We start from the raw sequence: 16922 nt of genomic DNA, 5'->3' as shown, positions 1-16922 counted from the left end.
GTCTTCCTTCCAAACATTTTTTTAACATGCCACATATCTACAATGGTAAATATATCTTGCACACCTTGGGTTGTAAAAGACTTTTAGCCCTCTTAAAAAGTTCACCAAGATTTTTATTTCTTTTGAGTCCAATAAACCTGGGATTGCTGTAGCCAAATACACACTGACTAATTGGATAGCAATGTGCATCTTTTGAACTTATGTCCAGAGGGTTAACCCTGAAAAGGCATGTCCAAGCTCATAATGTCAGTCATGGCAACAGTGGTGGCCTATCTACGGTAAGCTTTCATGAACTTCTGTCTACACATTTAAGGTATTCTTATCCATGCAGTGTGGCATTTTTTTTTAAGTGAATTAATGTACTTATGTTTGGTTGCTGTGTCTCTTGTACTTTATACTAAGGGCTCCTTTTACTAAGCTGCGCTAGTGGTTTTAGCGCACGCAAGACGCTAACATCTCCATTGAACTGGCGTTAGTTTTTCTGCATAGCGCGGAGGTTAGCACACACTAATCTGCTGCGTGCCCTAAAAACGCTACCGCAGCTTAGTAAAAGGAGCCCCAAGTGTCAGTAGCCACCAGCTACTGCTCTTTTTTGGCACCAGATCAAAAAAAGGTTGCCAACTCCTGCTATACAAGTTTTATCATTCTATTTTTTATGTTGTATTTTTTACAATTGTAATGTAAAATAAAAAATGCATTGCATTGTATTTATTGTTATTTACACAGTTTATTAAGAAAGTAAATGTCATATTTGTCATTTTTATATTTTTAAATTCAAGAACATAATCCTGTATTTTCTTGCATTAAATAAAGTATATGCAAATTACTTTATGTTGCATTTAATTATGTTTTAATAATCATGTTAAATGATTAAAAAAATATGAGTATGCCATTGCAATTTATAAGACAAAAAATAGAACCCTAAATGGAGGAGGTACAACAACAAGCTAACAAATGAAAGAACCTCCCTCACCCCAAGAAGTCTACAAAGATTAAGGAAAAGAGATGAAGTCCAACTCCAAACTGAGCAAAGAATGAAAATAATTCTATAATTTAATTTAAGAGTATTAACCGGACAAGCCCTCAGTCACACAGCAACCTCTGGAAACTCCAGGGAAAAGCTGTCGCGGATTTACACCCAGGAAGGTGTTAACTGCGAAACATCCCCGGGCTTGCTCCGGATAATATTTGTGGTGCTTAACTAGTGCAAAATGTGCAATGTGTGAAAAAACTCAAATGAAAAAAACACACATTATCAAAATAAAGAAGGAATTCATCTCTTACCCCTAAGCTGGGGGCCAAACTGGAAAGTTAGTGTCCAAATCCAACCAAGCTCAAAAATACACAGGCTGTAAGAACTTAGCTTCTCCGTGTGTAATGGAAATGGTGATCCATAAGCAGTAAATGAAGTAAATCTGGCAGTTCAACTTTTTATCAGTGGTGTAGCCTGCGCTGTGGCTGGTGGAAATCCCTATGCCCCGTCAGCTGAAAAATCCAAACACCTCTCCCCCCCCCCCCATGTACCTTTTAAACAGCAGATCTTCGCTGGCAGCAAACAGCAACTGATACACACTAGTGCTGCCCGATTCAGGAAAAAAAAATTTTGATTGGATTCAACCTATTAAATAGATTTTTTGATTTGATTTTCCTGCCCAATTGGGTATTTTTTTCAAACATCTTGGTGGATTTATTTTATAGCCTCTTTACCCCCTTTGCCCTCTTCTACCCACACTGGTAGACTTTTCCTCTCTCTGTTAAATCCTAGCTCACGTTCACAGTCAAACACCAGCTCTGGCAGGATACACATTTCAAATCTAACATATAATCACAAAACAGAAAATAAAATTATTTTTTCTACCTTTTGTTGTCTGGTCATTATTTAAATAATGTTGGTCCAGGCTCTGGTTGTCTTCTGATAACTCACTTGCCAGGATCTCCTTCTTTCTTCTTTCTTTGTGCTAACCATCCATATTCCATCTCTGTCCTCCCCTTCCCTCCCCCAGAGGTCTGGCATCTTTCCTTTTTTTCATCTCTATCCCTGCAGCTGCAGTGATGGACCCCACCATCCCCAGATCCACCATTTCTCCTTTTTTCAACTACCCTTTCATCCAGCATCTCTCCCTCCTTCCCCACCACCCCAGGATCTATGAGTTTTCCCTTTCACTTCCCAACTACCCTCTTATCCAGTATCTCTATCCCCCACCCCACCATCCCTTGTGTCCAACTTCTCTCCCTTTTTGTTCCTTCCCTCCCTAAATCCCATTGTCCACCATCTCTCTCCCTCTCCTCTGTTTTTAGACCCATTATTTCTTCCCCCACCACAGTCCGGCATATGAACATCTCTTTGAACCCCCTCACCTGAAGGCCTGCCCCCCCAAGCCTCCCAGTCTTACTTTTACTTAATTACAGTAGCGGAGCAGCCTGCAGAGTTGAGCGCCTGTACTATAGCGATCCTTGCAGGCTGCCATCGGTCTCCACAGTTGTCATTCCCTCTGCTGTGGTCCCGCCCCTCCTCAGCGGGAGAAATGCTCAATCTCTCCTTCCGCCAACCGACACCCCTCCACCTCCCCTCGTCAGCGGGAGAGTTGCCCACACTCTCCCACCATGCAATCTCTCCCCCCCCCCCCGTGCCTCCAACCACCGTCTTCTCCCCCCTTACCTTACAAATATTTGTAAAACAGAATTTCAATAATAAAACTCACTATGGGTGGGCCTTATGTGTCTGGGAGAATCAGAGCGTCAGGCCTCCCTGGATGCATCCCAGGATGCACCAGGGAGGGGAAGGCCTGCCATTTTGAAGAGGAGGATCAGCTGGCTGGAGGAGTAGGCATCCCTCTGGTCAGCCATCTGAAAATAAGGTAAAGGGGAGAGGACTGGGGTCATCGGAGAAATGGGGGGGGGGGATGCATGGTGGCAGGAGAGCATGGGCATCTCTCCCACTGCCAGGGAGGTGTTAATTGGCAGCAGGAGACATTGGCCACCACCCCCGCTGTTGAGGATTTTTTTTTTTTCTCGTTTATTCTGCACATGTGCCCATCACTATAACCAGTGATGGGCACATGCAAAGTTAGCGAGTCTTCGCTACTCTCTGCCAACCTCATTTGCATGAGCATTTTTTGGAGGATGACTCACTTTTTTAAAATTGCTACTATAATGGCTTTGAAAGCAGCCTGTGAGATTTTTACGCATTTTTTTTTTTTTTTATCTAGCCATGGAAAGATATTAAAATAAAATTGAATTCTGCTACTCAAAGTATTACTAAAAATACATTTCTTTGGCATTCAAGTCAGAGGGGAAGGGGGAGTGAAAGATAAACTAGCATGCTGGAGGACATACCATGTCTGTTGTGGTGGTTGTTTGTTTTCTTCTCTATAGAGTTATTGAATTAGGTCTGTCCTATACAAAACTATCGAGTTCTTTTTCTTTTTAGTTTATCTTATTGAATTTTATTGGAACCCACCTAAATCCATGATGGCTTGGCAGTATACACTTCTCCCTCCGTATTTGTGGTTTCAGCATTTGCGGTTTTGATTATTCACGGTTTTTAGCTTGCTGGCTCCTCCCCTAAATTACATCAGCTTTCATAGATAAATTCCTGATTCCCAGCACTTTCTTCACCGTGTTTTGCCTCTCCTTCAGGAACAGGCCAGGTCTCCCACCATGTTATTCACAGTTTCACCATATTCACGATGGTTTTTAATAGAAAACAGCGAATAACATGAAAAAGTTAATTGCGTTTTTTTGTATTTGCGGTTCTGTTAATTCCCTATCACAGCGAATACGGAGAGCAAAGTGTATCAAGTTTTAATATACTATAAAATTAAACTATAAACTACTTTTTTTTGAGCAAGGGTAAAAAACTGACACCTAGAAAGGCAAATTCTTACATTAGTCCAATAAAAAGGTACAGGGTGGACCACAGAAAAGTAGCCTGCCTCTGGCGCTAGTATGACAAGATGAACGAGCAAGTGGACTGTTTTTATTCACTTACCCACAAACTACAACAGATGGTGAAAGTGGTGCCCGTTCACGTCTATGCACCTTTGGGCACGTCAGATCATGTTGGCTGATATTGCTTACACCTCTTCAACAGTGATGCTGCGGATAGTGGTTCGTGATGTTTTCCTTGAGTTCATCCAGGGTATATGGATTGTTGGTGTACACTATCTGCTTTAAATTTCCCCACAGATAAAAATCGCATGTGGACAAGTCCGGGGAACATGGTGGCCATAGCCCCTTGCTCACAGTTTGCTCCTCTGTAAACAGTTCATGAACTCTTGCCAGTGAGTCACGTGAAGTGTGGCATTTTTCCCCATCTTGTTAGAAAAAGCAGTACATTTTTTCTTCTGGTGTTAGTTGGTCATAAAATTGTTCAAAGATGTCCAGGTAAACCGTGGTATTCACATTTGATTCAAAGAAAATTGGGTCCACTATTCATGTTCCTGACTACGTGCACCAAACACCAATTTTCTGGTTGTGAAGTAGTGTTTCATGTGTTAAGTGTAGATTTTCAGCAGACCAGTACCTCATTCTGTGAATTTACGTGACCTGATAAATGAAACCAAGCTTTGTCTGTCATGAAGTACAGCAATGGGTCCAAATGTCCATCAGCAATTGTAGTCAGCAACCATGTACAGTAATTTACACGCTTAGCTTTGTCAGGCTCTTTCAATTCTTGCACACATGTTATTCAGTATGGTTTGAGGTTCAGAGATTTCAGCACTTGCCGACACATCGTTCACGATACACCAACTTGCTGAGAGTGTCTTTGAGTTGATTTTCAGGGGCTAATTGCAATCCACTGCTGAGAAAAGAGAGCAAGGGGCTATAGCCTCCTCCCAAGAGTGTGGCACCGAAATTAGAGGCGGGTTACTTTTCCAAATTTAGAGAGTGATGCGGGGACAAAAATTCATCCTCATTTTATTCCTGCAACAAAAGATTTTTTTCCATCCCCGCAGTGAAGCATATTTTGTAAACCCATCTCCTTACTGTCCTTACAATCTTAATTTTCTTTCTGCATTACCCCACTCAAACCAGAAAGGAAGAATTTATGTTACGCCAGTCTAGCGACTCTAGCCTATTACACCACTGTAATTAGAATGCATTTATGTTTAAATAGTGTTTATTGAGCAACAGGAAACAAGCACATCCAACATGGTAAACAGCAATACAAAAGAGAAATGTAGTGAAAACAGCAAGTAGCAAGCTCATACAATTTTCAATTGCATCCACCAAACCCCCCAATCCTTTCCTCACCCAAGTTTAAAAACTAAGGTAAGTGAGCAAAAGAAAATAAGAAGGAAAAGGAGAAAAAGAGAGGACAAACGCAAGTATTATAACCAGAAGATACACTGCTTAACTCTCACAACATCTTAGCAGTTCAAAAGTCGACTCCTCGCAATTGGGGGAAAGGAATTCCAGAAGGGTACCCAAATATGCAGAAAATGCCTGCCTGCTAAAGAATCCAGGGTGCGGAGTTGGGTGCGTTCCATTTTCAGTAACGTGGTCATATGCTGCCTCCATTGTTGAAGAGTAGGTGCCCGCTGCTCCAGCTTAGAATGCATTTATTAAATGACTCTCTAAGAAAAATAAAGTCAATGCACAGTCAGTACTAGCAGAAAACTAGGTCTTTTTCATACACATACACACACAACACAAATACACCTCGCCCAGAATGTAATAGGTAATCACAAAAATAGAAATTGTAGCCAAAAGTTAAACTGAACTGCAAGGAAGCCAGACTCTGCTTTCACTGCAACACCACAGAAACAGCAATATATATCCCCTAATACTCCCCTCCCCCCCCCCTTTTAAGAAGGCATAGTGCGGGTTTTAGCACAGGCAGCGGCAGTAAACTGCTCCGACAATCATAGAATTCCTATGAGACAGCAGTTACTGCCGCTGCCGGCGCTAAAACCCGTGCTATGCCTTCATAAAAGAGGGGGACTGTGCAAAATATTAAGATTGATGTAAATTTGAAAAAACTGACAAATAACAATCACCACTTTACTAATTAACAAATAAAAATAAAACAAAAAATGGAATGCCCAAAAAAGATCTTACTTGCACTACCTAATCTGCTTCTGGAACAAACTACCTACCCGCAAAAGATAGTTAGGCAGCCTACTGAACTTCAGAAAGGCAATTAAAAACTGAACTCTTCCCCTTACCCATGGGAGTGCGCCAATCAAATTACCCGAACCTTCTGACAAAGTGCCCGAGCCTCCACTGTCTCAAATCTAAAACACTATGTGTCTTCGTCCTGTCTGACCATGTCATGTTTTCTCATATGATATTCTTCCACACTATAGTATTACTATTCACCATCTTTATCCTACTATAGTAGGCATCGTATTTACCATATTATATTTGCCACACTGTCTACAATGCTTCGATCTCTTATGCCATGTTTGCTGTTCCATGTCTTCTATGCTATGTTTCATCATGCATATTTGCAAAGTCGTATCATTCTGCTACCCATGCTTTGTAATACTAGGCTCAGCATACTATTTCTCACCATACCATGTTTGTTGTATTATGTTTTACCATGCTTTGTTAACTATGTTTTGCTATCCCTGTCAGACTATCTCCTACCAGAGTAGGTCTGAGAATATGGCGCAGGGGTTGGAACTGTAGTCTGGGCACCCTGAGGTTGTGGATTCTGACACACGTTGCGCCTTGTAACCTTGGACAGGCCACTTGGTCCCCCAGGTATATTAGATAGATTCTGAACCCACCAGGACAGACCGGGAAAAATGTTTGAATGCCTAAACTAATTCATGTAAACCGTTCTGAGCTCTCCTGGGAGAACAGTATAGAAAACTGAATGAATGACTAGATAAATTTTACCTTTTGCTTATGGCAGGGGTAGGGAACTCCGGTCCTCGAGAGCCATATTCCAGTCGGATTTTCAGGATTTCCCCAATGCATATGCATTGAAAGCAGTGCAAATAGATCTCATGCATATGCATTGGGGAAATCCTGAAAACCCGACTGGAATACGGCTCTCGAGGACCGGAGTTCCCGACCCCTGGCTTATGGTAAACTGCTGCTCGGGACGGAAGCTTTCTGCTTAGGTAGGGGATTTCCAAAGGCTGGTACTGCACCCTTTCTCCAAGCATCTCCCGATAACATCAACATTGAGACTACCACTATTTATCTGAGACGTCAAAGAAGTTGGATCAACGTCTCCAAAAGTAGCCAGAGGCAAAACACTCGACAACCGAACTCCAATACTACTTCTGTCTGGTGTCTTTCCCTCGCTCTCAAACCCAATCCATTCCACCCACCCGGCCCCTACCTTCAACTTTCCCTAAGATCACCTAACCAAAGATACTCTCCTCCGATGTCCCGCCCCCGTTACGCCCTACCGGAAGCAGGAAGTCGCCGGAGGAGGGGGGGGGATGAGATGAGGCCTGAGCGACAGACGTGGCGTCAGAGGGGGAGGCAGGACACCAGAGAAGGAGAGCTCCGGGTTTAGTTGCGGGTGTCCTGTATGGATCGTAACTGCTGGGAACTGAAAGACAAGTTTGAAGGTAGGATGTGGGAGTGAGTAGCTCGAGATGTTGGGCTGCAGAAAGGGAAGGGGGGATTGTGGAAGAGATGCAAGACCCCTGGAAAGGGGAGAGGAGGGATGTTTGCGTGTGAGGCAGTCAAATGCGTGTGTCACACACTTAATGTAATGTGTATAACTTGGTAACGGTGAAGATATAAAGTTTCTTTCTTTTAATCTTATTGGACTTTTTGGTTTTCTCCTATAACTCTCAGTTGATATTTAGTATGATTCTGTCTAAAAAATGAGCCAATCTTATAGAATGGTGACCTGGGGCAGTGGAACATTTTGGATTATATGGTCCCTCCAACCAAAAATCTGCAGGACCTGCCTTAGAAATTAAGGGGCCCCAGGCAGATGCTGGGGAGAGGACCCTAAAGCTTGTCTACATCTTGGGTTCCTTAGAGCAGGGGTAGGCAATTCCAGTCCTCGAGAAACAGAGCCAGGTCAGATTTTCAGGATATCCACAATAAATTTACATGAGATAGATTTGCATCTCAAGGAGGCAGTGCATGTAAGTTCATCTCATACATCATTGTGGATATCCTGAAGACCTGGCTCCGGCTCTCGAGGACTTGCCTACCCCTGCGGGGTTGATAGTTGCCCTTGTTGCCCACCCCTAATTCCCCTGCTGATATGTGGCCCTGCATCCAAGCTCTTTAGTTGCTGATTTCCTTGATTGGGCCATGGCCTTAGTGAGTGTCCTGTTCCATTTAATTGCCTATGTTGTGACCTGCTTTTCCTGCATTCCATGTAGATATTCTGAATCATGCCATTTTCTCTTTTGGATAGTTGCTGCAGCACAGCGCTTACACTGCTTTGAGGGGAAACGCTGCTGTCCCAGTGGTGGCAACAGGAACTCCAACAAAGCATTTCTCCCTCTCCAACGTACTCTGTATTTTACCCTTGCTCCCCTTTTTCCATTGATTGTTCTGCACTGCGATCTAGTGAATATTTCTTCCATAAGTGACAATTTAATTTATTCTTTGTCATTTGGGAACATGAGTATGTATAAAGCTTTAGGAAACAGATATGTACAGGTGATCTGGATGTGGTCTATACCTGGAGTGGCAATAAGGCTGGTTTTAGGCATGTTAGGGTCCAGGGCAAAAATTAAGGAGGGGACCCCTGGGCTCTGACCCCCCCCCCCTTCCCTCAATCTCCCCACCTGCCTTCACTACCACACATAAAACCAACCTTAAATAACTTCTTCACACACAAAACAGACAGACCTTTACCAAATACAGAACTGGGAACTCCAAGAAATTAAGCTCAGCAATGGAAATTTAAAAAAACAACAACAGATATTCACTTTTTATACTGGACACACAAGGATCCTGAGCCCAGGATCTCCTAAAATTAACCACCTCCCTGTTGATAAGGATCATGAAGCTCTGCCAGTTGAAAACCACCTCCTCTGATCTGGCAGTCAGAAACTTCCAAGCTGTGCAATTAGTAGCAGTATCCTGGAGCTGCCACCAACTGCAGAGTTTGGAGAGTTCTAGCTAATGGACTGGAGGAAATGGTCTTCAGCTGGTAGGGTTTTGGGATTCCCCATCAGCTTATGTATTTATATTTTGTATTTGGGCAAGAAGGGAGAGCAGAGAGAAAATTTGGTGTTCACCTATTTTGGGCTCAGGGTCACTGCCCACCCTCCCCCCCCCAGTTGGTTGTCTGCTAAACCACTGAACACAATACAAAAATCTATGATAAACATATCCCATGGCTAACACATTTCAGTTAATAAATTAAATAATAAAATACTTTTTCTACCTTTGTTGTTTGTACATTTTATTTTTCCATCATGTTGGTCCTATTTTATCGTTCTGTTTTCCTGCGTCTTCTGTTAATCTCTTTCTAGTGGTTTATCATTGCTGTCCATATGTATTTTTTCATATCTCCTGTCTTGTTTCATTCCCTCACAACACCTGTTTTTGATATACTGATCTTTCCTTTTTAGCTCTTCCCACCCTTTTTTCTTTTTTGCCTTTCCATTCACTCAAATTTCACCCTTCTTTTTACTTTTCATCTGCCTACCAACTTTCCATCTCCCTTTCTCATACTCTAGCTCTCCCATTTCCCATCTCACTCCTTTCCTAGCCTCCTGTTCCCTTCTATCTACTCCCCATTAATGCGTTTCTACCACTGTACTTGCTTCTCTCTCATTCTTCTTCTTGCCACCCCTCTTTTGACCTCTTTCATGTGGCTTCACCGTTTCCAGAATCCCCCTCACTCTCTCCACTCTCATCAGGCTATATCTGTCCCTTTCTTACCATCTACTAGCATTTTCTGATCCCACCTCTCTTCCCTCCTGCCTTCCCATGGGTACATCTCTCCTTCTCTCTCCATCCCCCACGGTCCAACATTTCTCCCTATCTTTTCTGTTGTTGTTCTTCCCTCCCCCTTGATGCTAAACAATAGGATGGAAGGGGGGAGGAAGAGATGCTGCATCTCTATCCCTTCCACCTCCAGACCTAACATTTCTTCCTTCCTCCTTCAATCCCCAGACCCAACTTCTCTCCCTTTCTCTTCCCAACTGCCCTTCCATCCCATATTGTTCCATCCCTCCCTCCCCTAGGGCCACCATCTCTCTTCACAGCTGTCCTCCCTTCAAGTGTCTCTTTCTCCCTCCCTCTACATCACCACCCCACCCCACATCCAACTTTTCTCTTCTCTTCCTCCAGTCCATTGCCCAACATCTTTCTAAATTTCCTCTGTTTCTGGGCCCTATAAAGTTCTTCCCCTTCACTTCACCTCCCTCTACCCCCACTCTGGTGCTTCTTTAAACCCCTCCCCGGTCTACTTTTTTAAAAGCCTAATGGTCCAGAAGGCTTCCTCGAGCCGGCATGCTTTCCCCCTTTGCCCTCACCTTCCCCATCTTGCTGATAAACTGGCCACAGCAGCAATTCTGCGGCCCCCTCCATGCGTTCCTTTTGCTGCTGTCTGCCCAAGAGGAACAGGAAGATGTGTCATTGGGGGAGGATCACAGCAGAAGGAAAGCATTGAGGGAGCTGCAGGTAGCACTTCAGAATCGCTGCTACTGCCAGTTTGTCAGCGAGACGGGGATGGTGAGGGTGACATTGGAGCAGCGCCAAAAGAAGGGGGAGGACATGCTGGCCCACAGGGAGCCCCTCGGAGCTGTGGAGCCTAGGGCAGTTGCCCTGTTTGCCCTCCCCTAACGCTGGCCCTGGTGGCAGTCAGGGAGATATCATTTAGCAATATATTGGAATTCAAGGCAAGGAAGGGCTGCAGGATTTTGGAAGTCTGGAGCTGGAAGGGATGATTGGTGAATTAACTATCTTTTAGCCTGTTTCAGCCTTGGGGATTGGGAAAATATTAAAGGGATTCAAGAATTCTGGTAGTAGGTTGGATCTTCTACTTCAGATAATGAAGCAACTAAGGAAAGTTGGTCAGGGAGACTTGGCTTATTGATTTACACCTAGTAAATATAGAAACATAGTAAATGGCGGAAGATAAAGACCATCCAATCAGCCCAGAAAGGTGGCCAAGGTTGAACTTAACACTTTTCACAGATCTTTATTTTGTTTGTGTGTCAGATGTTTTACTTGAGTGGAAATATACTATTCCATCCTCTCTCATATAAATGGACCTAAAGCCTGAGCTTGGGTTTTTTTTCCAGTTAATTAAATAACTGCTCGGGTCATACTTAGCTTACTGGTGAATTTGTGATGTTGGTGAGTCTTGCAAATACATCTCCTGAAGACGCCAGGAGGCGAAATACAGTCTTGTGTTGAGCTGAATGCTTTATGAATTGAAGAACAGGACCATCATAAGGACAGAGAGGCCTGCCAGTTGTGTTTAAGAAACTGTGATTCTCATGTGCTAGACCAGGGATCTCAAAGTTCCTCCTTGAGGGCAGCAATCCAGTCGGGTTTTCAGGATTTCCCCAATGAATATGCGTTGAAAGCAGTTCATGCACATAGATCTCATGCATATTCATTGGGGAAATCCTGAAAACCCGACTGGATTGCGGCCCTCAAGGAGGGACTTTGAGACCCCTGTGCAACTTTCAGTTTGAATGAAGCCTCTCTGACTAGATGATCATGGACTAATGAACTAAGACCTAGTTTTGGATAAAAGTAATCACAATGACTGTAGTATATGTGTGAAAGTTGGGAAGTGAGTGTGAGTTGATGGGAATTAGGTTCACTAACTAAATTATTCTGATATTTATTAATAAATTAAAGTATTGATAAGTTGTACTGTAATGAAATGAATTGTGGGAGATAATATTAAAATTGAATTGATTAAGATAATACTTGTTTGTATTAAAGATTTAATAGCTGGTTTTAAGAATTAGTCGTATAAATGTACCGTATATCCCACTTTTTTTTTTTTCTTTTTAATTCACTTTCATCCCCACTTTCTGTGAAAGAGCATTCTAGGTATCCATCACCCTCTATGTGAAAATGTATTTCTTAGCATTGCTTTTCAGGTTTCCCCAAGGTTGCAGCTTCTTTTCGTGTATTCAAATTGCATAAGTCTCTTTGTTTTTGAAAAAGGTTTCCTTGTTCATTTATACCTTTCAAGTATTGAAAAATCTGTATCCTATTTTCTCTCTCCCAGCTCTTCTCCAGCATATACATATTCAAATCTTCAATAGGAGGACATATTTTTTCACTCAGAGAATAGTTAAGCTCTGGAACGCATTGCCAGATAGAGCGTTTAGTGTAACTGGTTTTAAGAAAGGTTTGGACAATTTCCTGGAGGAAAACTCCATAGTCTGTTATTGAGACAGAAATGGGGGGGGGGGGGGGGAAGCCACTGCTTGCCCTGGATCAGAATGTTGCTACTCTTTGGGTTTTAGCCAGGTACTAATGACCTGAATTGACCACCATGAGGACAAGCTATTGGGCTAGATGGACCATTGGTCTGACCCAATAAGGCTATTCTTATGTCCTCTGAGACAGACCCTATGCCATTTTGATTGCTTTCTTCTGACCTGTTTTGAGTTGTCTTATGTCTTTTGGCAAGATACGGCCTCAAAACTGAACATAATACTTCCAACAGTAAGTCTCACCAACAACTTGTTCAGTCACACTGTCTGCTGGTTATGCCCCTCTATGTAGCCGAGCATCTTTCTGGCATTGGCCACTGCCTTATCAGACCTCACCCCCAAGGTTCCTTTTCTGGGCCATGCGCATCCAAACATCTCCTGTCACATACATCTCCTTTGGTCTCTGTTCCTTAAAAAGAATCGTTCTACGTTTCTTGATGTTTAAGCTTAATCTACGATATATTTGCCAGTAAAAGCATGTGTACTTTTAATATTTTATTTTATAAAATAGGCATGTGCCTGCTTCGGATTAAATGCACATAGTTGCATGCTCTTTGAATCAGGTGTAACTTGTCTGAGAGCATTTGTGCACTGCTGTTGATTATTGTAGGAGCTGAGAGAGATAGATTTCACGAAGAAGAGAGAGTGAGAGACCCACGCGGGGAAATGGAGAAAGATGGTAGACAGTGGGAAAGAAACAGAAATGTTGGATATGGCAGTAGAAGAGAAGGTACAGAAATAGAAGATGGATGGTGAGCACGGAGAAAGAAGAAAATGTCAAATGGGCAGGAGGCCCTTGTGTTCAGTTATGCGCTGATTTCTAACCAAATGCAATGTAATCTGTCAAAATTATATTGCGACCTATGTAAATCTACCTCACAATTTGTACTCGGTTATTCGCTGACTTCTAACCATTTGCAATGTAACATGTCAATATTATATTGTAACCTATCTTCTTGCCAATTTGCACTGTGTATTTACTGACCGCTCAGTGACCTCTTCTCTATTTGTACACTGTAATTCACTGACTGTACAGCTATTCATCATTGTGAACCGCCTAGAAGTCGCAAGCTTATGGCGGTATGGAAAAAATAAAGTTATTATTATTAGTTATTAGTTAAACACATAACTTGTCTCTTTAAAATAGAAGTTTGGAGTTTATTGCTGTGTTTTTTTAATTAGTATTTTGTTAGAAAATTATTTTCCAAATGTATTACTTGGGCAACATGTTAGGCTAATAAAGGTATCTGAATCTGTAAACTGGAAAGAAAGAGAACTGCTCTTGATTCTTAGAACTAGCTTGAACCCACGGGCTTTCAGGTTTGCACTGCTTGATTGATATTGTTTTAAGCACACTACTGAATTCTAGGTGTTCAATTTGTAAGTGTGTAGCTGGCGATGTTCAATCAGTTCATGGGAACTTATTTTTGACAAAAGTCATAAGTTCACCAGGGCTTAGCAAGCATGAAGCACCCTAAAGTGCATCGCAAGGTCACCCATAAACATCATACATTTTTTGGATCTGAATCTGTAAAACATGTTCCTCCCTTTTTGATGAGAGATGTATTAATAACTGCCTCTGTCTGTTATAAAGTTTGTTTGTTTTGGCGGTTTTTTAAAATACGGTTAACTTGTTTTTTTTCCCCCCCATTACCTTACTATCATGCTTTTTCCGGGGGTGATATCCTGAACTTGTTCTCCTCTAGTTTAAACACCTGTCCACATATTAATTGACTGACATTTTCACTTAGGATCCCTTTTCCCTCCACAAATTGACTCAGTCCATCACTTTTGCTGTTAGCAGGGGTGTGCCACTGCAGTGGCAGCGTTTAGTTGTCACTTCTAAACTAAAGGTGTTGGGTTGGGGGCCAAGTCATATGCTGCCATGGCCGCGTGGTTCTTCTGATTTCGCTGAGTACCCTCACGGAGTCTGATCACTATCATTTACCAACTACTGAACTGGGCAGTGACTTTGACATTATAGATGATGCTAATCTATGTATTGGTACTGCAGTTTCTCTTCTGATAATTTTGATCTGTGCAATGGCTGCTTATGGAGCATACAAGCTTGTTTGTGGTTTTAATTGATCCCTTCTCAACTTGGGACCCCTGATGAAGGCGTGTTTTCCGAAACACGGACCGTGTCGGGTCCTATGGTTTGTTTGCCTTTAGGTGGTGTTTTTACCGCATTTTATCCATTGTCATAATAAACTTTGCCTGCATCATTGTACACCCATCTGCAGTTTTCCTTGTTTTGGTTTGTCTTCACATCTCTGACTGCAGACGTCATTGGTTCTCTTTTCTTTGTTTGCCCTGATGTAGCTAGACCAACTCAATTAAGGAGGAAAGCAGTCCTACTAAAACCAAAGGTTTTAGCAGTGGGGGGAGCTGCTTTTTTCAACCCCTTTCAATGTCTAGTTACTTTTAAGAAAACTAAATATATTTTCTTGGATTCTTTACATTTAGAAGGTTTTCTGAAGGATAAAGAAGTTCAATGAAGTGTATAATTGTTTAAATTGTTAGGTTGAGTATTTGTATACAGATCTCCTTATTCATGGGTTTGGCATTTGCGAATTCGGTTATTCATAAGCCTCCCACCTCCTGGACCCCTCCGCACCTTACCTTAAAGCCCTGGTGGTCTAGCAGTGAAGCAGGGTAGGAGCGATCTTTCTACGCTCTTGCCCTGTGATAAAAAAATGGCTACCGCAAGTTCCCGCAGCAATGTTGTGAGACTGCAGGAACTCTTGGGACCACCATGGGAACTCGCAGCAGCCATTTTTTATAGTGACTTTCACAGGGCAGGATCATAGGAAGATTGCTCTGCCTCGCTTCCCCGCTAGACCACCAGGGCTCTAAGGTAAGGTGTGGAGGGTTGTGGAAGGGGGGCAGGACTTAAGGCTCCGGGAGCCCCTAAAGTGATTTATGAATACATAGTATTCGCAAGTGGGTTGTACCCCTAACCCCTCGAATATGGAGGGGGGAGTGTATTGGGTTCATGATAATGATGAATGCTTGCATCTCTCTATTTTCTTATTTTTCTTTTGGATTATGATAAATAGAATTCCTTTGATTAGGGCTAGGAGCTTCCTCATGATGTGGACTTGATGCTTTAATGCAGGGCTGCCCAAGTCCAGTCCTCGAGATCTACTGGCAGGCCAGGTTTTCAGGATATCCACAATGAATATGCATGAGAGAGATTTGCATACCAAGAAGGCAGTACAGGCAAATCTTTCTCATGCATATTCATTGTGGATATCCTAAAAACCTGGCTTGCCAGTAGATCTCGAGGACCGGACTTGGGCAGCCCTGCTTTAATGGATTTAGAATTATTTCTTTATACATATTATTGTATTTTCCTGCATTTTCTGATTTTATATCTATGTGATGTAAAAATGGATAAATAAAAAATTTCCGTACTTCCAATTTGTGAGTGAAAGTAGCACTCACAAAGCTTTAAATTTCTTGTTACTATCATCTTTACTCATCTGCCCCACACACCCACCTCACAGAAATTAACCACCCGTGTTAATTCAGCGTTGTGTAAAAGAATGTGCAGTGTAGTTCGATTTCAGATGCACCAAAAAGTAACCCCTAAATATGAAGCTAATCGAGACATTACATAGCAGTAAAATATGTTGGTGCATACATCAACAAAACAAGTTTTTCTTTTTACTGCTTAGCAGCTATTTGTTTATAACGATCAAGTATTTGTTCACCTGCGATAGATTTGTTTACTTTTCAAAATATACCGTCAACAGTAACCCTAGAAACTGACTAATTGAGAGACTTGGTCAACAGTTGCAAAACAAGCAAGCTAAGAAGGCGATCACTAAGGTGTCGTAAGGTTTTAACATGGAAAATGTATGTTAATGAACAACCTCTGTCTAATAAAATGAGATTTTGTGTGTAATAAATACATTTTCTTAATTAAAAAACTTAGGGCTCCTTTTACTAAGGTACGCTAGCGTTTTTAGCGCACGCAGGAAATTACCGCGCGTGCTACGCTTCTAGAACTAATGCCAGCTCAATACTGGTGTTGAGGTCTAGCGCGCGCGCGCGCGCAAGCCCTAGCGCATCTTAGTAAAAGGAGCCCTTAGAGCACCTGAGTGAATTACCGTATTTTCACGCATATAATGCGCGTGTTATACACGATTTTACAAACCGAGTATAACCATGCGCGTTATATACGTGAGCGCATTGTACAAATTTTTTTTTTACATAGTTCCCCCCCCGACGTCCGATTCATCACCCCGAAGGACCGCTCGCATCCCCACCCCGAAGGACTGCTCGCATCCCCCTAGCCTCCCCCCCCCCGCACGGAGAAGCTGCCTAACGTTGTTTCCCGATGCCAGTGAGCCCTGCTGCTTCCTCTGCCAGCGGTTCCGCCCCTTCTCTGAGCCCTGCGCTGCTGCTTCCTCTGCCGGCGGTCCCGCCCTTTCTCTGACGTCAGACAAGGGGTGGGACCGCGGCAGAGGAAGCAGCGCAGGGCTCAGAGAAGGGGCGGGACCGCCGGCAGAGGAAGCAGCAGGGCTCACTGGCATTGGGAAACAATGGTAGGCAGCTTCTCCGTGC

At 42.8% G+C, this 16922-nt stretch overlaps 1 protein-coding gene and 1 long non-coding RNA gene across 5 annotated transcripts in view; one reads left to right on the top strand and one right to left on the bottom strand.

Moving 5' to 3' along the window:
* Window positions 1-5104: 5104 nt before the first annotated feature.
* LOC117362498 overlaps window positions 5105-16922 on the bottom strand; it is an 81912-nt gene continuing 70094 nt past the window's right edge. The window contains exons 1-2 of one of the 2 annotated variants that reach the window (XR_004539901.1): window positions 6850-6905; window positions 5105-5579 (exon numbers count right to left, since the gene is read on the bottom strand). This is a non-coding gene — a long non-coding RNA (uncharacterized LOC117362498). Of the gene's footprint in view, window positions 5580-6849; window positions 6906-16922 lie in introns of those variants that run through there. The other variant, XR_004539900.1, reaches the window with a different exon arrangement.
* The window catches only part of CRACDL (CRACD like), a 220950-nt gene continuing 211365 nt past the window's right edge, over window positions 7338-16922 (top strand). Inside the window, exon 1 of one of the 3 annotated variants that reach the window (XR_004539898.1) lies at window positions 7338-7535. The gene's annotated coding sequence lies outside the window, so the exon portion shown is untranslated. The remainder of the gene's footprint in view (window positions 7536-16922) is intronic. The other 2 variants (XM_033948955.1, XM_033948956.1) reach the window with 2 other exon arrangements.

This window comes from Geotrypetes seraphini, chromosome 6 (assembly GCF_902459505.1).
Source record: "Geotrypetes seraphini chromosome 6, aGeoSer1.1, whole genome shotgun sequence".
NCBI lineage: Eukaryota > Metazoa > Chordata > Amphibia > Gymnophiona > Dermophiidae > Geotrypetes > Geotrypetes seraphini.
The sequence above is the reverse complement of the archived record's forward strand: the minus strand, read 5'-3'. Positions and strand labels throughout refer to the sequence as shown.